Below are 22,713 nucleotides of genomic sequence, written 5' to 3' on the forward strand. Positions count from 1 at the left end.
TGTAGCTTTTTCTTGCAAGGATAGTGAGTTTAATCTTAATGCAAAATATTTTACCATTTTATTCTTGCTTAGAAGTTGCACTGAGTTTTCTGTCACTTCTAAACTCATTTGTTATCTAGTTCTTGAATGATAAGCACAGTTGTTACTATGTGTAACCGTGTATATAACTCCTGTCGTAGAGGTTTAATTTTTATTCGAATGGATCTTCTACAGTAACTTAGGTGGAACATACACTGAGCCTTAAAATTAGCAAACTCTTTCTAGCAAAGGACTGTTATTAATCATGCAAAAAGAAAAAAAAAGTAAATCAACGATCTTCCCTTTTTTTGGAGCAGTGGTTCAAGACTGGACTAGATGCTTAGGGACATGGTTTAGTGGGTGATGTTGGTAGTAGGGTGATGGTTGGACCAGATGATCTTGGAGGTCTTTTCCAACCTTAATGATTCTATGATTCTGTCTTTCTTTTTAAACATAGAACTGTCATTCACAGGTGTTTGCTTTTGAACCAAGTTTTTTCAGTCCAGATGGACAATGTTTTTCCACAAGCCCTACTCTTATATTCTCTTTTTATCAGTTTTTCCCAGCTTCTGACATTGATTTTTTGTTAATATTTGAGTAATATTTGAAGTGAGGCTGTTCAGACAAGTCCAGTTGTTTTTCCCCTTGCTTGTACCTTCTTGATACCTTCCTCATTCTTAATGCTTTCCCCATTCCACTTTTATTTAAATTGTAGCTTTTTCTCCAGCTCTTATTTTGGTCACTCATAGTTCCTTTTGTAATTTGCCATCCCTCCATTCATCACCATCATTTTGAAATCTCCTGTCCTGACAAAGTGTAGATAGCAGGAAATTGTTTTCTTCGTTCCTGTTCTCATTGCTAGAGCCTTTCATATTTTCTGCCAACAAACCTACAAAGAAGGATAATGCTGCATCCTGCTCAGTGCTCGCCTCTTTGCTTCCCCCTTTTTTAGAAAGTAAAATAACTCGGAAGCCTTTGTTGTGTTGTTTCTGCTTTCTGTATTATGGAGCGGTCACTGTAGGATATAAGATTTGCACTCATGTGCCTAGTGGGAAGGAATTTGCAGGGAATTCTCTTATATTTGCTATTGGAAAGTTCAACTTTCTAGACCAGTGGAGCCTCCCAGCTGCAAAGCTGTTTCTTCAAGTAGTCGACTGCACACTGGTGATGGAGCTTTGCTGTAAATTAGAAATGTTTTCAATGCAATCAGCAGTAAAACTGAACTTGTTTATCACAGTGATGTGGCATTCAGAAATGAAACCTAAAGAATATAGCAGGCAGCTCTGGGAGGGAATTGTATCAGGTACGTTAACAAAAAAGTGTTGCCGGTAGCAGTGATTTTAATTTATTGAAAACCTTAGGTATGGTAATTATTGTGTTTCTTACTTGATTATCAAACCATTAAAATTAAATTTCATGACAACCCTCATTTATGCGTAAATCACTTCATAATTTATGGTAATAGATGTTATCTCGTTATGTGCCCCAGGATATCTCATTTTGCACAACATCCCCTGCATTACCTTTGCATTTCCATTCTGTGCACAGTATGTCTGGCAGTCCGGAATGGCAAACATCATCATCAGCGTGAGATTTATCAAGGTGATGGTCTGAGTTAGATGAATCCTCTCATATATCTTTGTGGTGCAACACGACGGAGGTTTGAGAGACTTTTATGTACATGCGACTCCACAGTTGGAGGCCACAGATATAACACATTTAGATGTTGGAGGTTTTGGATGGCTTTGGCCTTGGTGTGAGGGCTGTGAGTATTAAGGCTTTGAACTGCAGGGTGAGGAGTTGAGAAGTGAAGAACAAACAGCTCCTGGGTAAGAACAGGCTGGGAAAAAAGCGTCAAACACTGCCAGCGAAGGAGGAGCTGCAAAGGATGAGGCAACAGAACGAAATCCAAAAGTTTTTGAGACCTGTATTTCCTTGTGGATAGGAAATACCCCTTGAAGCTGTCGGATAGGTGTATCACTGCTACAGGCCATCATAAACGAGGGCATCCTCGTATTGGTCATCCAAGTAGCAGAGAAATACTGCAGCAGCAAAGTCAATAATCAGAAATTAAGAATTGCAAGCCAGACTTCTTTCTGGGTAGCCAGTTCATGCCCTTTAGCAGGGCTATAGGGCTAAATGAGTGAGCTTTTGTGTAAATATTCACTAAAGTCAACCAGGATTTTTATCAGTTTTGATGAATGAAGTTTTGTACGTATTGACGCAGCTATTTTTAAAAACTTTTTTTGTTAAATTCTATTGACAATCAAAAAATAAAAACGGTTTTTATTTGTATACCCGTCATCATACAGTATGGTGGTTTTTGTCCATGAAAAAATACGGTTATGTAAAAAACTCTTTGTGTGCATACTTAATGAGCATTGGCCATTGACTACTGCTTAGTTAAATACATTGGTTAATTGAGCTGTGAAGTCTATGAATATCTGATTAGACCTAATTAGCTAAATGTTGTGTTCACAGAAGTGGCATTACTCTGAAAACTGGTTATCAGACTGGTGTTAAAAACTTGCTGTCTTTTTTAGAACTGCTTATAATAAATGTGAACTAAGTTATCAATGTTTCAATGAAACCTTTCAGTTGAATGGAAGTGTTGTATATTGCATTTTCGGTAGAAAACATTTGGAAATAAGTCCTCTTCCAAAGGGTAGGAGAATTTAAAAATTCTTGCCTTTTCTAACCCATCAGTAAGTTCCCTTAATAAATGTATTGTCTATGTGTAAGTAAATCATGCTTGTTATTACTCACAGCTGCTAAGTCAATGTTTAATTTGTGCTTTTGATTGTGACAGGGCATGTTGTCTGTATGAGAGATTAATTATGTCTTCCTTATGTTGCTGTTATAGTTTGTTTTTTAAGGACAAAGCCACTATGATTAAGGCCTTGCTGTCATCAAGGGAAGCTAAAACTTCACAGCAGTTTCCCCAGCTCTTCACATTAAAAACAGGGCAAGCTGGAAGTTTTTGAGGACGCTTCAAGCTGATCTTAAAAAATACCAAAGTTTGTAATAACCAAAACATAAAAAATCAGCTACTGTTTTCAGGGTAATAGTTTTTGTTTCCTTGACAGTTGTTAAATACATAGTTAAGATGGTTAAGGTTTGCAATTTTTATTTATTTATTTTTACTAATACCAAATATTAACTTGGGTAGGGAGGGGTGATGTGTTTAGCACTGCTCAGATCAATATCATGGTCCACTTTTAATGTTTATATTTGTTTCAAAGCACAAAAATTGGAGATTTTACATAAAAGATCTGCAAAAATGATAGGTTGGCAAATAATAAGAATAAGGAAATAAAGAGAAATAAAGGGCATAACAAAGAGAAACTTAAATTTGGATTGCTTTGTGGTTAAAGCACTGAAGAAATCCCTTCTGTGAAAGGGACCTGCTTCTCTGGTAAGGTGTGAGGGTGTGGTGGGTGATATCACACGATGGTTGCGAGTCCTCCATGGTGCTGCAAAAAACCAAATGTGATCAGAAAACAGAACAGGCCAATATAAATATGGAACCATAGTTGAGAATTACAACATTTCTGGCCACACCTGTGTAAGAAAGACGAGATCACTTAGAAGATGCAGGTAACTGGTCAAAGTGATGTAGACCTAGAATTCAGTTTGATAAAAGCAGTAAAAGTTAAAAGGGTTTATTAATGTGTTCTGCGAATCTGGGGACAAAGACGGGCTCTCCTTTAAATGTCAGGGGAGGTGAGAACACCAGGAAAAACTTGGCTTTGAGCTATCTGTGAATAAAGCTAGAAATGAAGAGACTTCCAAGCCTCAGACATCAGATCATCAAGCAGTTTTCCTTGCTGAGAAGGAGAGGCAAAGGACCTGGCTTTGTCTAAGGTGTCCTCAGCTGAATGGCTAAAGACCTGCCTGCAATTGCTGCACCTTCCAACAGGAAGACTTTTTCAAGAGCTGTGTTCCCGTAATTGTTGATGAGAAAACATCGACATCTCTTTCTTAGGATCAACATTTGAATTTACCATTTCTGTTTTTGTCAAAACCGCAATAATTTGGAGCACAGATAAAACCCTCTTGTCTAGTTGTTACCGAGAGAGGTACCTTTAGGTAGTCTTTCTTATATTTGTCTACTCCAAGGCTGTTTTCTTCCTTCAGCCTCATTTGAAAATCTCATTGTATTGACTTCAGCAACTGGAGGATGCTATGCTGGGTAGGCAACTGTTTCGGTGTTGTATGACTCCTCATAAGGTCTTTTTGCTATTCCCACTTTCTCAAAAGTAGGTGTAAGCGATTTGACTGCTTTTCTAAGTCAACGACAAACCAGCTGGATCTAGCCTGCATGGCAGTTTTTCTGCCATCTTTGAACATTGACTTGACCTTAAGAGACCAAATTTATGCTGTTTCTAATATTTTGTGTGTACTCAGCTAGGGGAACAGGAGGTTTGTGAGTGCAGGCTAAGTTTGTCTCTGACAGGATTTATTAACTTTAATATGGTATAGCATAAACATGGTTAGATAAGTTGGCTCCTGTACAAAATATCACACAGGTATTGTATGAGTTTTTTATCCTGGTTTTAGATGATCTGTAAATTAATCCAAATCTGATATTTATCGTTATTTACGCCTCAAATCATAAGTAGAGCACTGGTTGTAGGAAACGAGGGCTCAAAAAAATCTCTCTTGAAAAAAGAACAATTGATTTCAGAATTCAGGTTTAGATTTTTATTTTTTATTTTTTTTTGGTAAAGGAGCTTTTTTTGTAGGAGAAGCCAGGGTTTTTCCTGTCTTCGTTTCATCAATACTTGGGAAAAACCATTCATTTATTGAAATTTGTGGATGCTAGATGCTTAGAGAGGGAAACAGAATTTGGTCCTTAGTAACTAGCAGTCTAAGTGGAGGCATCAAACAAAGTACATGTGTATTAAGAAAAAGACTAAAGTGCTAGTACTTTTTCATTTATTTTTCATTTTTGTGCAAGATATGTAGGGAGAAGAGGGAAGAATGCAAGAAAATTCGTAATTCGAGATACTTCTTTTGGTAGATAAGAATGGATCAAAAAGCTAAACAGGAGAAAAATACTGCTTCCTGTAAATCAAATTGTGCTTGCTCTTAATTCACACATGTTGATGCCTATAGGTTTGTATAGTGGTTTTAGAAAGACCATGTTTCAGCACTGAGGGATGATGGAAAAAAAGTGGAATTGAAGGCTGACCATTATGAGCCTTTCACTAGAAATTAGTCCGCTCATTAAATGAAAAACAGCAATATCCATGGGAAGAAATGAATCCATGGAAAAAAATTGGGTTGTCTATTCTTGTTTTTTAGTGGATTTTCTACTTGAAGGAGACGGGTCAGTAGTGTTAACAAACACTGTTTTTTCTACCAATTTTTGTCACTAATTCTGTGAGATGGAAAGTTAATCAAAATTTCTATTTTGTCCTGAACCTACTCAGTAGTGAGCACAACTGAGATAGGTCGTTGCTGTCTCTCACCCTATAGTTCTGTGTTTTCACGCATCAAATTTTCATGCGTGTATTTATGCACTATTGCAGTGAAGTCCAAGTTAGAAACCTAGGTGTGAAAGAAATGATGATAGACAACCATTAAGAAAAAAGAGACGCCATCTGGACGAGCCCTGATGGGTAGGGAGGTATGTATCTGCGGCTCTACCAATGTAGTTCACACAACCCCAAATCCTGTCAGATTTACCTTATGGAGTAAACTCAAGGTAGGCTGCAAACGTTGTTATTGAAGAGATTATTTCTTGATTCTTTCCAACCTAGTTGAACACAACGCTACCTAAGCTATGATGGGCAAAGGAAACTGCCTGGATCAGAGCAGGTTTGTAAAAAAAAAATAAGTATTTCTTGTATGCTGTTGGGCTGCAGACGTGAATCTTGTGGCCGATTTCCAGGTTAGCTGTGCTTTGAGTGAGGGTTTGAACCGCTTGTCCTCCGGAGGTCCCTTCCAACCTAAAATATTCTTCGATTTGAAAATCTGCCTGCTCATTGGAAACTTGCTTGTTCTTCCCAAAGCCAACAGTGTTATGTTGTTCCTGCCAGGCAAGCGCCCATATGATTTGGTTCCTCTATAACTTTCTCTTGTCCTCTACGACTTTGTCTTACCAACATTTGGCCTGTTCTGTCATTATTATTATTGCTTCCAGAGGATTGATCCCTTTCCTTACCGTTTCTTCCTTTATTTTTCATCTGTAACAGAAGGCATAGTGCCAGTTTACGTTTAAAGCTCTTGGCCTCCAGACCCGTATTACTTTAAGTAGTCTGTTATTGAAAGTAGCGTGCGTTTACACGGTCCTGCTGTGTATGTCTGATTACTTCTTATTTTATTTGGAGACTTGGAAATACAGAGGGAAGGATATCTTGATGTAGAACCTTTATAGGTTGTAGGTTCAAGCTGTGAAGGGAACCGAATAGTTTTTGTCCATTTCCTAATTAACCATCATCTCCATTTTTAGGGGAAAACACATTTCAGGACATTTTTATTCTTGCTGCCAGTAGAAGAGGGAGCATTTGGGTGCAGGTACAGCTCTAGGTCACACCTAGCTCTAGGTCACATCGATATCTATAGTTAAATAGATGGATTTAGCCTATAGCACTGCCTGTATTTAGGAGCACTTGCTGTGTTTTGTGGCGGTGGTGACATGGTGACTGCGTTAATGGGATGAAAGAAGATTGTCTTGAATGGCCGCCAATTAGTCTGGTTTAACAGCCAAAGGATTTATTAAAGTTGCACTTCAGTGTTGCACTGATTTGGCTTTCTGCCTGCTCTCTGATCTTCTGCAAAAGATCACGATGGTACGGCATAGGCTTCCTGAAGTTGGAAATGAAAATACCCAATTCCTATTAATTTGTTTTAGATGATCAAAAGTGTAATTAAAATAGCTGTTTTATGAGTCTTTCCTTCAAAGAGAAAAGTCAATCAGAATTAGTGCCTCAGTAGTTTGAATTTATTCTTCAGTCTTGACATCCATTTCCTTCATCCTTCATTATCTGGAGCCAAAAGCTAAAACAACAATAATCTGAAGAAGTCTGAAAGATGCTGTGTAAATGCTCTGGTGTATAAAGCCTCTTTTTTACGGTGTTTCCATTTTCCTGTCATAGAGGTGTTTTCAGAACTTTGAAACGGAGTCTTTATTTTCTCTTTTTTTATCCTTTTAATGCAATTTTTACCCTTCAGAAAGTTAGAACAATCCTTTCTCACCCCACTGAAAAATACCCGGTGCTTTAAGAAAGAAGGCCAAAATAAGAACATGCAAGACAAAATAGCTGTCATGTTGTATCACAATATTTGCTTATGCTGATACTTCCCCAAGTGAATTTGATTAAATAGCAGTAACAAAACCTGATTTCTTGGCTAAGAGTTTCAAATGCATTCATTTCAGGTACCGTCAGCTTCAGTATTAATCTGTCTGTAAGATTGCCGTCCCTGGCAGTCACTGGAGAAGCTACGTGAAGTCTTGGCAGGCAGCGGCGTCGTGTGAAGTCCAACATCTTCTTATTTTTGTTCACTTAGTCTCTCCACTCCAGCTCACCCTTTCAGTGGCTGGGTCTTCCCAAGGGAGATGTCCCTCTTGGTGGCTTGGTACGCTCTCAGTCAACAACGTGGCCTTCAAAGCACATTTGCTCGGTTTTGGGAAATGCATACTGCTTCTAATTTGTTTCCTTACAGTTGGAAAGGGCAGTAAAAACGAAGAATTCTGCTCTAGCTTTGGATTTTTAAAGAGTAATAGTCAGTTCTCAGATGAAATCACTGGAGTAGTTTAATTTTCTGTCCCTCAGAAGGAGCGTTACTGGAGGTAGAGTAACTCTAAATCAGAATCCCGTGGTGCTGTCATTTCTGTCTAGTGCTGTAGGTGTGTTTAAAGCCTCCATGTCTGCACTTTTAAAATGACTCCTTGTCTTACGTAGTGCTTTCGGGCTATGAAAGATGGCAACATTTTGGAAACACTCCAGGTTTGACGTGTTGAGTCGAGAGTACGTACCCTCGGGGAACTTGTAAAGAAGGTTAATTACAGGTTTCTTCCCATTTTTTCTGTGTACATCTGCACTGGATAAGTGTGCTGAATTGGAAAAGAGTAAACATGTTTTTAAGCATGGAAGTTGTAGCTCATAAATCCATTTAAGTTCTGTTAAGGCATTAACAAGCTTGTGGGTAAGAAAGATCTAATTAATGTAACTGTTGGCACATGACAACGTTCCTCACCAAAGGCTGATAGAGAATCTGAGCTGCTGTGAGATAAGAAATGAGAGTTATTAATTGGTTAAGAGAAAGGTGACAGAGGAGTGAATAATCATTTTGTTAATTGTAGAAGTAAAGTCATCGTTGGAGTTCCATGGAGATCCATGCTGGGCCCTGTGCTGCTCAGCCTTCCTGGAAACTGAGTGGGAAAAGGAGCGAGCACGGGGCTGGGAAGTGCCCTGCGAGTAAATCGTGGGCTGTAGAGTGGGAGGCCAGCTGCAAGGAATTACAGAAGGACGAGGTGATAAAACAGCAGATGAAACTCAGAGTTAATAAATCCAAAGTGATGAGCAGGGTGGAAAAAGAATCCAAACTTTAAATAGTGAATAGCTTCAAATAGCCCAGATGAGCTGTCTTTCACCTCTTAGGAACTGGGTGTGGATTTTAATACATACATCTACGAAAACCTCTGCTCAGCATTCAGTAGGAGTTGAATACAAACCAACCATCCTTTTAAACAGACATTGTATCAGCACGTGGTAGGGTATTGTCACTTCTCTGGGAAATTATTTCCCACTGAAATTATATTTTTTAAATCCAGAATGCCTTTGTGTCGCACATAAATATTTCATCACCCTTTGGAATAGAATTTTTTCTTGGGGGTTGACAACTCATGAACTGTACTGTATTTTTTTTGGTTCCTTTCTTTAAAGTTTATAATCCTTCCAGTGTTAAGAAGCATTATCACGTTGTCTCATTCAAGTATAAAAGCAATTCTTCAGCATCTTCGTTTCATACTTTGGAAAGATTAAACTTTCTAAAAATTGTACTTCTTTCTGAAAATTGAATTTTACTCTAGGCCAGTTGTTCTTAATTTGAAAAGAAACATGGTTGAAAGCATTCATTGTATCTGTAATTTGACCTTGTTTTCTACACATTCTGCAGTATTGTACCATATTCTGAGACTGTATGGTGATGATTGTCTTCCTGAAATTCTGTTTTCCTGGTATGAGTACACTAATCCTCTAACATGTTTATTTATAAATACAAACCTTTAATATACCTAAATGTTGGGTTTATAAAATAGGAATGTCCAGTCAAAGAGTTTAAACTAAATATTCATGCTTTTCTTTATCAATACCTTTTTTTGTAGTCTTTTCTTTATTCTAACATTTAATACCTCTTTCTTTCTGTTCTACTGATACCTCCGCTATTGGCATCTTAATAGTTCTTGTTTAATGCTATTTATAACTAGTGAATTGAAATGGGTGGAAATTACACGTGGTCCCACGCTTATCTCAGGTTGCTGAGTATATTCGGGGGGATTAACCTGGTCGTTCCTTGGACTGGGACCTCCATCATCCATGCAGCAGAGGAGCACATATGAGAAAGCTCACTGACGTTAACGTAACAAGTTCTTCGCCAGATTGCATGGTAGGAAGAGCATAGAGAAGTGTAGATGCTATTAGACTTGAGAACAAAATAAAAAATAAAGCAAGCTGGCACACATCAGAAATGGAAGAATGAATTATAAAAGTTAATTCAAACTCAGTACCCTGAAATGATTGGTAATTTTTTTATTTTTATTTTTTACAATTATGGGATTGAGGTTTTTCTGTCAGCTATAACTATTGGTAAGGTGGTTAAGTGGAAACTGGTTTAATGATTCTTACTCTCACAAACTAAATTATTTACTTCTTGGTGAAGGTTTTGCTGTGTCACCAGATCTCTTCCTGACTTCTGCTCTGGAGGTTTCCGGAGCATTCTGACACATGCAGTTGATTCCAGATTTGCAGTGCTGAAGTACAGCTTTAAGGAGAGGAGCGGGGAGTGGGTTGGAGCGTATTTATATGAGATTATTTGGGGATGGAATAGAGACTTTTCTCACTGATGGCAGATATGCTTTCAGATTTTTCAAATATTCTAAGGTATTCTAAGGTCCCCAGTTGTCTATTCTCTTCTTTCAGAGTCACCTTTGCCATGAAATGTGCTGTTGCCAGTCAGCTATTCACAAGTCTGTCCTTCAAGTGAGAGGGGAAAAGCAGTGTACGAACAGGAACAGCAACCTTTAACATTTTTTGAATCAGTTGAAAGTATTACAGGTTACATGGCAAAACTAAAAATTGCAGTTTGGATAAATTCAGGTGTGTCTTGAAACTAGATACACCTGGTATAACAGAATAGAGTTTGACCAGAGGTTTAGTTTGGCTGCATGCCACAATTAAAATACAATTAAAATCATTTTTCCTCTATGTAAGTCTTCAGGAACTAATTTGGTTTTGGAAAGAATCTACTGAGTCATTGTTTGCAAGAGGATTTTTTTTTCTCTCTCTAAATTGTTTCAACTTAACAGTTTACCAGGTCATCTGTATTTTTTTCTGGAATGTTTATTCTTTGTCTTATTTTTTTTTTTCAATTCCAATTGCAATGTATGTCAACTCCACAGAGCGCATGGCAGAATGTTAATTCTCTTAATAGGTTCTGTGAAGCACGTCTTATAAAATCCTGGCCATGGATGCATCTCAGCTAAAATCTTTCCCTTTGATTAACGAGGCCCCAGCATCTCAGCTGATGACCAGCCTTTCCTTCCAGGTTTACATGCATCAGAGAACCTTTGTTGTCAGCCTTATCTTTTATATCAAAAAGGTGTTAATGAGTTGTACGTCTCCCAGTGAGTTGGCAGAGCTTTGGCAGCTTCAAGGAGGTCTAACGCCTGCTAATGCCAGTGCAAAAGCTTGGCAGGACCACATTTAACCTATTTGAATCCCAAACTGCCTTTGATCAGTTTGTTGTACTGTGTTCTTGAGTGCTTAATTTTAGGAGATTTATTACTTAAGGATTTTAGTATTTAATTCAAAATGTTTAAAATGAAAGCTGCCTGTTTGGGATTGATAAATGATCAAGTACAGTTTGATAACGATAATTATGATGACAATGATAATTCACAGCACTTTCTGAGCTCTGAAAGAAGATCCTTGTAACAGGATTCTTCAGGTTGGTGTGAATGAAACCAGACTGGATCAAGGAGAAACTTCAAAAGATGTAGAAAACAAGGTTTCAGGGAACATACCTGCATTGAGAGTGGGGGTAAGAGCAGTGAATGACAGTTCATATAAACCAGCTGCATCCCTGTGATCCTGGCATAGCTGAAATACCTCTTTCAGCTGGCCCAGGTTTTGAGAATGGTATTAGAACATGCCTTTCCATCCAATCCTGTAGTTAGTGATGCTAAATCAAGGAGTTGCGGCTGCACACACTTTGCTATTTCTCACAATCCTGAAAAATAAACTATTAGGATGATTTACTACGTTTTAAGGCCCTGATGCGAACTGTATTATACCGTGGGTGTTATAGTGCCAAGTTAGTGGAGGCTTGTCTTTAAGAAAGGAGTATGTGGTGGCAGTGACTGTCCACGTTTGTGATGGTTTTTTGTACATACTAGAAGTGGAAGTGGACTTTGTGTATAAAATAGAGAAACCTCTGGTTTTAAAGCTGTTCACGCTGAACCCTTGTTTGTGTGTATTTGGAGAAAATATCAAAACTACATCTGAAATAATTGCCAACTATATTCTGTAAAAATAACAGATGAACAGCGTTAACAAAGCAGGCAGATTTTAATGAATGTATGTCGTAGTTTCACAACGCCTGTCTCTTGCAGACAATGAAACTGTATTTTTTAATTGTAGGGCCTGTGACTGTATCTTTGGGGTACCTGCGTGAAGCGTTTCACATCTTGCTGCTTTGTACACGTTGCGAGCGAAGTTTATTTTGCAGAAAGTAGGCAAAATGTGGGTTACGGCCGTAAATGCAATCTGTTCAGTTTGAATAAAGCTTACATTGAGGTCTTAACAGTTCAGTGACTGGAGGAGTGGTAAGAGAATACAAAATTAGAAAATTACACATAATAAAGCTACTTGAGTAGTAGTTTATTTTCCTGCTGCTCTTTGAAGAAAAGGGGGCAGGGAGGAAAACAGTATCTTTAAATAGCCTGCCAGGCTGCTGCTGCATCTAGTTCCTTGTGTGACAGATACTGCATTTCTCATTAAGGGTACCTTGCAAGTGCCTCTGGTTGCCATAGGAACTATCTCTGAGCCCTATACATTAAATTTATCCTGACAAAGGTTATTGTGGCACTTCTTACTAATTGGCTTTTTTTTTTTTCCCCCTGCTATTTTTAACTCGTCGCCTCCCTGTGTGTTTCAGTTACACATCCTAAATGGAATGAATGGGCAGAAGGGCTGCAGGTGAGGAAACGCTGTGCAGGGCAGGGCTAATTGGCAGCCAAGCTCTGGGTTTTGGTCTTCAGTGCTTGGTCAGAAAAATCTAAATCACAACTTGCAGTGGGAAATCGAATGTTATCCGTTTTGTCCTTCAAATGTTTTGATATAAAATAATCTAGGTGCTCTTGAAACATGGTTTTGGTCCGCGCAGGCTGCTAATATTATCACCAAATATTAGTCATGTTGTTTATTACCAGCTATTACGACCAGCAGAAATACAAGGAAGTAAGCCATATCCTGAAGAGCTGAAAAGCTAATTTAAAGTAAGACTCCAATAAACAGAAGATAGCCCAATAAGGGGAATGAGCCTTGTGCTATATTGGCACCTGGGACAGGTCCTATATTCGTACGAACGCAGTTACCTGGCGTATGCTGGTACAGCAGGTTGAATTAAAAGTTATACATAGACTGATGATATCATTGTTTAATTTCCTGTACGTGTTTTAGAAGACTACTGCTACAACGTTTTCAATGGCTAGGTACTCTCAAATTTAATTGCGTGATTGACTTCAGTTACATTTTCCAGGCTCGGTATTGAGACAGCAAAGCAGTGACTTGATGAGCAGTCCCACAGTACGCATTTAACGGGTACAGAGCATCAGAGAAGAAAAGTTGTAGGTAAAATAGGGGGGTTGTTAAGCACCGTGACTTTTTACAGTGTGGAAAGAATAGTCCAATTCTGCTGATCAGCAAGAAATGTGATTACAGCTGTGATAAGATACAAAAACGTGGCCGTAAAGAAGACAACATGACAGGAGCTGATCACACTGTGCCATTAGAGGAAGGGGAGGGAGGGGCGGAGGAGTCTAAACCCTTCAGTAAGGTGAAGGAGACGGGTGCACATTCAGCCCACTTTTACACTCGACCGATTTCTGTGGCAGAGTTCACCCAGAGGTGCAGGCAGCAGTCATTTCACTGCCCGCTTTCTTTCCAGCCATGTGAGAAGGAGAAACGTGCTTAAAGCTGCCCAGCCTTTAAACACTGAACTTTCTGGTGTTAATACATTTCAATACTGATGTAGACCAGAATTTAAGCTTAGGGCACAGCAAACTTAAAAAGAGTTAGAAACGTAGAAGTTAGAAATGTTTGTTTGCAATTGATTACTTCTGAAACAGTAAGAGTTGTGCATTTAATTGCCTTGAAGCCCAGGAGTACATCCACATTTTAGAAACTTCAGAACTTCTTAGAAAGTTTTCTTTCTATGCTTTGTCAGAATGAATTTACAAGGACTATAAATTCATATCTGGGAATGGGAATTTGCTACAAGAGCTAGGAAAGTCCCCATGGAAATCTGAAGGAAATGGAAGGACATTTGGGAATTATATACCTCATCAAGGGCTATGCAGGAGTATGTTTCATTCAGTATTGCTTTTTGTGATGTATAACTTTGACCAGAAGCTTCTTGTTCCATATAAAAGCAAAATGGAAAGCTCTAGAAGCATTGATTTTTTTTTTTTTTTTAGTTTTCCTCCTTCAGCTTGAAGGAGAAGGTGGAAGACAAACCTCATTCTCCTAGGTATTTGGTGCTACAATTCCTAACACTGTTGAACTTTCTAGATTTTCCTTTGTTCATCGCTTGGTCTGTCTGCACAGACTTCAGAACTGATATCTGCTGGTTTTCGGAAACTTCAGTCATTCAATGTAACAGGTAGTGAACTGGAGTAACAAAGTCTGTCTCGCATGGTTTTTTTTTATCCATATGCTAAAGTACATTACAAAAGAGGTGTGTGTTGTGATTTGGGGCCCGAGAGACAGAGCAGTAAGCGTTTTTCTGGCTGTCACTCAGCAGGAAGGTGCCAAGAGCAGAAACACAATCTGCCTCGCTGGGTTTGCCGTAGCCGTAGCTTTTCAGTGCTGAGTGCCCTGGCAGCAGCTGAGCATCTAATACCTACCTGAATATACCTATGCAGCGATTCCAAGCGCTGGGATGTATAAAGAGCAGCTTGAAGATTTTCAGAACTTTTTAGATGAAATACATCAGCACTAGTGGGCTGAAATGTAAATTATGATTTACAGTCACGTAGAAAATTACAACAGCGGTAAAGACTTTTTTTTTTTTTTCCCCCTCTCCTGTGGTCAGCCCTGAAAATGCCAGAGCCCTACTGGAAATCTAAAATTAAATACTGAGGAAAGAAAACAGCATTCAAATGCTGTTATAATGTCTCAAGATTTTGAGGCATTTAAACCTAAATTTTATGTAGCAAATTACACTCATTTGCTGCGTAATTGAATTTCTAGCTGAACACCTACTGAAGAGTTTTTCTTCCCGTGTTGACTTCTCTATTGTGTTGACCATTAACCATAATTGTTGTTCCATCTCTTCGCAGTTCTACCCAGCAATTTTATATCTTTGTGTTTTTTGTAAATTCATTGACAATGGGCTGTCTTTTTCTTGTGCGTGTGTTCTTCCCAACACGAAGTGATTCTCATCAGTAATTAAGATTTATACTTGCTGCTGCAGAAATTACAAAAGATTAAGGAATAATACAGAATTAGGCAAAAAGAAGAAAAATACTAATTTAAGTTGCAGCAGTGCATGTGTTCTCAGATCTGTCACTTTGGCATACCGAATGTACCTAATACAGCATAGATTTTTCATTATTACAGGGGGGACTATAAAATATATTTCTGATCCTGTGGTAGAATATTTTATTGAATTTCGAATCACAGCATAGTAGAATGGTTTGGGTTGGAAGGGACTTAAAGCCCATCTAGTCCCAACCCCCTGCCATGGGCAGGGACACCTCCCACCAGCCCAGGTTGCCCAAAGCCCCATCCAGCCTAACCTTGAACACGTCCAGGGATGGGGCATGCACAGCTTCTCTTTCTCCTCTTCAGAAAAGACTGTTTCATCCTAAGATCACAGTCAGTGACTTGTGGAAAACCACAGAAAAGAAGGAAATGAGAGAAACAAAAAGTTATCTGTAGTAGTAATCTAGAATCTGGACTGGTTCCAGATACGTGGCACAGTTTTGGAAGTACTGCTCTTTTCTTGACCAAGTAGGTGCTGGAGTACCTTAACCGGTGTACATACAAAACAGTGTTGGAGTTTGGATGTAGGGGGAGAGATTTTTAGCAAGAGTTGTGCACAACAGAAGACTGGGCTAGAGTGGAAACCTCATGAGACTACTTCTTACAAGAACATGGACCAAATTTTTGACAAGTTGAGGTGCTGAAGGTGGTGAAGAAAAATCTAAGGTAACAGCGAGTTTCAGTGGAGGTTAATCATTTACCTGATTTTTAAAAGAATTTACGTTTTAAAGAATTTAATTAAATGTACGCTTTTTTTCAAAATCTGCCTTGCAGAGTGTATTAAATCTAAGTTCCAGATAACTAAGTGGACTTAGAAGCTGAGTGGATTACTCATGCAGTTAACACATTTCTCTGCCTTCTTGCCATCTGAATCCAATTTATGAGTGATTCACCATAAGAGGTTTGTGACAGCTCATGGAGGGTAATGGTCCAATAAAATCTGCCACCAAAAATAATTTGTTTGAAGTGACATTAAATTTTATCTTCATGCATTAAAATATAAATCACAATCTCATGACAGCTTGAGCCCTTCAATTTTTTTTGCTTTGTATTATTAATGACAGTAGAAATGCCTCAAATAATCAGGAAATTCATTTCAGACCATTTTGGTTTGGATGTAATTGCTCCATCAGAAATTTTCATGAAATATGTTTTCATGGAATCACAGGATCCTTTAGGTTGGAAGGGATCTCTTGAGGTCAGCTAGTCCAACCCTACTGCTCAAGGAGGGCCACCCAAAACAGGTGCCCAGGATCGTGTCTAGTTGGCTTTTGAATATCTTTGAGGATGGAGATTGAACGACCTCCCTGGTTAACCTGTTCCAGTGCTTGGCTGTCCTCAAACTGGGAGAAAATAAATAAATAAATGTTTTCTCATGTTCAGATGGAATTTCACATTTTTTAATGTGTCCAGTGCCTCATCCTGTTACTGGGCACTAGTCGGAGGAGTCTGCCTTCCTCATCTTCATTTCGTTTTATCATGTATTTATACATGTTCATGAGATTCTACCTGAACCTTCTCTTCTCCAGGCAGAACAGTCCCGGCTTCCTCAGCCCTTCCTTCATATGAATGATGCTTCAGCCCCGTAATCATCTTAGTAGCTCCATGCTGGACTTACTCCAGTAAGTCCGTATCTTTCTTATACTGGGGAGCCCAGCAGCAGACCCAGTGCTGCAGATCCTTCTCTGCAGTGTTGAGTAAAGGGGAAGGATCATGTCCCTTGACCAGCTAACATGGAATTTGGGTTCATTTTCTCTACAGTTTTGTCGTGCCACTGGGGAGAGAGCTCCTGTGACATATTGTGTGTTATGGCCTCTCCAAAGCACCTAAGTGGTGGGAAGAAAATCATGAATCTGGGCACCTCCAAAACACTTTACAAACCGACAGAATCAAGACTCAAGACTTAAATTAAAATTAGATCCGATTATTTTACTAAGAATTACCTAAATTCTGTAAAAGATAAGTAACTTTATATGCTGTGAAGCAACACACGTGATTTTTTTTTTCCTTCAGAAAGTTGAAAAATATTTCCAATATTATATTCAGTTTCTTTAAGCTGTTCTCCCTCATCACTTTTTCAAGATGGCTTTGCTGGCTGTGCTGATAGGATATGAAATCTAGCCAGTCTTCCTGCCCAGATCCAGAAAATCAGGATTTCCTTTGCTTTTATCACGGCATTCATCTTAGTCATGGGTCTTCTTCACGCTAGCAAAGACACCTTACTGTTTTTCATCATCTAATGGGAAATTTTCATTGCGGTCATTTTTTCTAAAAATTTGTATTGGCATCTCGTGCAATTCTCCTTAATCCATTCTGTTCAGATCTGACCTGTCAGAGATTTGTAACTCACTGATTTGTAGATAATATGTGTATCACTTGGAGGTATGCTGGAGAATCGTAGAATCATTGAATGGGTTGGGTTGGAAGGGACCTTAAAGACCATCTAACTCCAACCCCCTGCCATGGGCAGGGACACCTCCCACCAACCCAGGTTGCCCAAAGCCCCATCCAGCCTGGCCCTGAGCACCTCCAGGGATGGGGCATCCACAGCTTCTCTGGGCAGCCTGTGCCAGGGCCTCTCCACAAATTTCCTCCTAATATTTAATCTAAATCTATCCTCCTTTAGTTTAAATCCATTCCCCCTTGTCCTATCCTCCCTGACAAAGAGTCCCTCCCCAGCTTTCCTGTAGGCACCCCTTTAGGTACTGGCAGGACGCTGTAAGGTCTCCCCGGAGCCTTCTCTTCTCCAGGCTGAACAACCCCAACTCCCTCAGCCTGCCTTCACAAGAGAAATAGGAGAAAAAATCAGAAGTTAGTTGTTCAGTTCCGATTTTTTTTTTTAATGCTATACGGTAATCAGAAATTAATTAGAGGTTCGTAACTGAGAGCTTAATTTATTAAACGTGCATACATTTGTAATTTTCAGATAGTGGCTGCATTTGCGATTGATGTATGATCTGTGAGATTAAAAGTTATTAGAGTTTAAACTCTTTAAATTCTAGGAGATATTTTCCCTGCCTCAGTACTGTTAAAACAAAATTTGGTTTGGATTTAAATGGTTTTGTACCCTCTTCTCAGGAAAAATATTTTGCTTTGTTTTGTTGAAGAAAAATTACAAATAGCTTATGTCCATCTGTTCATGCTTGAAGACTGAATAGATGCTGATCAAGAGTAGAATACATGGATCTAAACGAAGTTAACAGGTTTTCAAAAACGCCTTGTTTACTAGAATATATTTGTGTTGCTTCCAAATTACAGCTAAGCCTTAAGGTCAGGATACTAGAGGAAATGCGAGCATTGGAGGTATATTTTCCCTTAGTGGTGGTAAAATAATACTTAAACATTACACAGTACCGGAGCGATCAATTCTGCATACCCATTTCTGAAGCAGAGGCGTCTGTGCAACTAATTTTCTTCATTGCAACCCGACATACAGTCTGAAAATGAGTCTATCCATGTTCTTGATCATAGGCAACTGCAAGAGGTTGTTTCGCAGTTGTACGTAGTTGAAATATGTATATCAGTGTATAAAGTGGTTGGTTGGCTGCTTTTCCAACAGGAGGCAACCCTGTTTTTCTTCCACATCTGTCAAGATAAGGATCCTGATAATTAATGTTTTCCAGATGTGACTTCCTGACAACCTCAGCACGTTTCAGTCACGCGTGGCATTGTGTGAGGGTCTCTGAGTAGGTCACACATTTGATTTTCTTGGAAGATTGAATTCTATACATCGTAAGTTCATCACAAAGAGTATGTGTGTAAAGGTTTGTTACAAATACCTGAGTAATTACAGCAGTGTAACTAGCATGTGATTAAACCTGCTGACTTAAACTCATTAAATATGCCTAAACCCATTCAATTTGTTTCAGGTTACAATAGAGGTGAGCCCCTGATGCTTTGTCCAGCCTCTACAATATAACACAGGTTTTGCTTATACAGCCTGTACTAAAATACATTTGACTTCGGGGAACAAGAAGCAGGTTTTAATATTTTAAAATCTTAATATTTAATTTTCTTCTTAAGTTTAAAAATAGTAAGTTTTTGCTTGATTTGGAACCTCTTGGTTATTTTAAGACCATTCAGATACAGAGGTAGAAACTGCATGACAGATGATGAATTAATTAAATTAATTTCAGACACTAAGACGTAGTAGAAATATAACTTCTCTTGCACTTTATCCTTACTTGGGTGTGGAGAACTGTGAAAAGGTTTATAAGCAAAATGGTAGAAGCTGTAGGAATTATTCTAGGGACATGGGATTCTCTTCTTAACATTAGAAAATTGAGCCCAAACAGGTATTCTCTGTTGTACTTAAGTTAAAATAATGGCATATATAATGAAAAGTAAAAGGGAAGAAGATAAAATGTATTTTTTTGTCAACTCTTAGCTGTGTAAGATCCCCCCAGTAGCAGTGTGCTTGGGAACCTTTAGGAATTTAGTGTGTGCTGACATCTCCCTTCATGTTCAGAAGAGGAAGAGGTTCTGCAGTCCGGATCTCCGTGCTGTCTTTTGGTGAAAGATTCAGCCTTGGCACCTCTACTGCATGTCTCACAGAAACGACCAGGTCAGGTCCAATTAAATGCTGGTCTAGCTAATGTCCCGTGTCTAACTGAAGCCAGTAGGAAAATGCCTCAGTAGCATTTATAGGAACACAGGGCATGCACCGAATCTGAGAAAAAGTTGAAGCTTTCTGTTACCAGATGTTATTCTGATGAGCTAACTGAACAGTTAGACGGAAGCATGTTTAGCTTTGATTTAGGCTCCCAAAACTTTTCAATAAATGGCAAACCTAACAAGGGATCAGCAATGCCTTGCAGACCCCATGTGGGCTGCCTGTGGCATGTCATGGTTTCTCTTTTTATGTACTATCAACAACATTAATGCAGAGAAAAAGCACAAAGTTACAATTCCGTGGTTGAAAATTCACTGCATTAAAGACTAACAGTGAATCAGATATGTTTTTCTGAATCTATACTGCAAAACGTGCTGAGAGCTAATCACTTGCAAAGTCATCATTTTTCACACCTGGTTCAGGTCATACAAAGCAAACCTATTCACATTTAAGCTTAGCATCTAATATATTTACACGGATGGAATGATTTAACACAAAAATAATCATTACAGGGTTTTAAAATCATTTGAAGTAAATAATATATGTTATGACAGTATTCCGTTGCTGTTTTCAGATTTTTTTAAAGCACCATTATGCATATTTCAGTGCACTTTTTTTGGTTTTGCTTGCTTTAATTCAGAAACGCCTAACAAGTTTCTGAACCCGTACTTGTTCTATTAGTGTTGGTAGCAAACCTGTAAAGGTTTTGAATGATGTGCAGAACATGCTGATGAAGCAAATGATAGAAACTAGGAGAAACAATACTTTCAGAAGCAGTTTTAGAGAAGAGTGGCAGCATGCACAAGACACAAAAGCAGCGATGTGCTCAGCCCAAGTTCTCTGACGAGCAGTACTGGAGCCTCAGCTGTCACCCAACTGCCTTGTACCAGCCAGGTAGGCGACGATGGTACAGAACTGCCTTTGGCTAGCAGGTGAGTAATGGCCTATTTTAAGAAATCCTAAGCAGACAGCGTCATCTCTGGGGTATTGTATCTGGGTGATACATTAAAGGTAGATTAAAACCAATTTTTCATCCCAGTAGAAAGCTGAGATTAAGCAAGTGCCTGATCCAGAAGGGTGTTCGGGGCTGCTGGGCCTGATATTTAGAGGATCAGAGAACTGAAATGGTCTGCAGGCTTAGGAACGGGGGGTGAGTGTGGCCAGAAGCGGAGCTGAAGGCAGGAGCCCGGGGGGTTCGTGCTGGAAGTTTGTGACAAGAGCAAGGACAGAGTTTGGCTAGGTTGGGTGGCCAGATCAGAAGTAGAAACTGGAACTGGGACCAAACAAACAAGGCAAAAGTGTGACAAAAAACAAAGATGCCGCAAATTGGGCATTTTGTAATAGGAATTCAGCCCAGTTCTCTTGATTGTAATGTAAATAAAAAGGAGCAAGGGTCAGCTGGGTCAAACACAGCAGAAGTGTGATAGACGATAATGATGTGGCCATACAGATTTGATCTTGATGAGATATTTGTAATCCTTGTTAAGACTGTGAAATGGAAGAAGCAGGGATTAGGTTGGAGAACATCAAAAACTGATCGAAGGAAATGAATTTGAAATAATAAGTTTGGATAACATTCAGTGATTTCAGACCTAGGCACAGAGATTGTGTTTGGGGACAGAGAATATAAAGAGCGAGGATTTCTTAGGCTGCAAAAATGCATTGTAAGGAAAGAATGTAATAAACTAGAGAGGAAAATGAGAGAAAGTAGGAAAAAAAGTTGTGAAGGTGGGAAAAGAAGGATATGAAACAGGAAGGTAAGTGCTGGTGGAACAGCTAGAAGGTGTCGGAGGAGTGGAGGATTCAGGCAAGAAGAGTTAATCTTTGTGTATAAAAACCCCAGACTCTTACTTCATATTTTGTGTTGGTAAGGAAGAGAACCAAGAGGAGAATTACGCTCATAGCCTCTCCGGTTCTCAATAGTAAAAGCAGTCCCTCCTGGCTGCAGATGCCCCTCTGACACCCAGCCTTTGTCTGTGCGGTTTGTGTTTGTCTGCTTCCTTAGGCTCTGTGTTCCTCGGGGTAAGTCTGAGTCATCTTCAAGACCTTGGTCTGCTAAAGCAATAAAACAGCTTTCTTGTCTATAAAATAAAGGTCCAATTTTGCATGGTGTGCCAGAAGAGAGATTATATTTGACAGTTTCAATATTTTGATTTCACACCGTGCCCCATTTTGAATTGCATCTGTCAAGGTAAAGGAAAGGTTTGCTCTTACAGGGACTGTTGTCTATAAGGCATGATAGTCTTATTACGCTGCTCAGAAAATTTGGGTATTTGTCTTCGGCTTTGTCTTCAGAGGGCGAAGAATCGGTTTCACTTTGGGTATGGTTAAAAAGAGAAAGAATCAATAAGGAATTAAATAGTCATAAGTCAGATAGAAGCTGATTATGATGGAGAGCTGTAGCACAGGTTTCTAACTTTTTTTTTCCTAGATAATAAAAGGAAAGTGCAAGAATTAGAAGTAAAAGTTACTGAATATAAATAATAACAAATTCCCAAATGAGCTGAATTATAGTGATTTAATGTTTGGGGTACGAGGCCTGTCATTAGTTCTGTGTTTTGTGCTTGCGTTCGCTAGCAGTAATTAATTTTAAAATAACTTGTTTTGAGAATATCGGCATAACCTTAGAAAATTGTTTCAATTGTTTTGCTAATTTGCTCCTTACTTGTATGATTTTAGGCATTTACACTGGAGAACACTTATTAATACATAACGTAGTGCCTTTGAGATAAAAGCAATAATGTGACAGGTCAGGGACATGGTAGCCGTGGCAAAGGCAGGACACTAATTAATTACTGTGACATTATTTAGACTCTTCAAACCTCTTCAAACCAATATAGACTCTTTCGAGTTATTGTGGAGTCTCTTCAAGATGCTGCTGGTTTGTCAGGAGCGTGTTAACGAAGGTCTTCTGGCCTGGTAATTCAGCAGGAGCTGCTGCTGAGGAAGGAGCCCCAGGGCTTCTTTGCTACACGTGGGTGTAGCAGGAGATGGACAAGGAGCATCAGGTACCATAACATGCACATCTTCATCTGATTTAAGTGCTGAGAGTACCAGTGAACAGATGGGCACGCTAAAAAATCTGCTTTT

At 39.0% G+C, this 22,713-nt stretch overlaps 1 protein-coding gene across 9 annotated transcripts in view; it reads left to right on the plus strand.

The window, feature by feature from the left end:
- TRAPPC9 (trafficking protein particle complex subunit 9) overlaps positions 1-22,713 on the plus strand; it is a 464,677-nt gene that overhangs the window by 160,685 nt on the left and 281,279 nt on the right. The gene's annotated exons all lie outside the window — the stretch shown is intronic.

The sequence above is a fragment of the Anser anser genome (genome assembly GCF_964211835.1).
Source record: "Anser anser genome assembly, chromosome: 2".
In the NCBI taxonomy this organism is placed as follows: Eukaryota; Metazoa; Chordata; class Aves; order Anseriformes; family Anatidae; genus Anser; species Anser anser.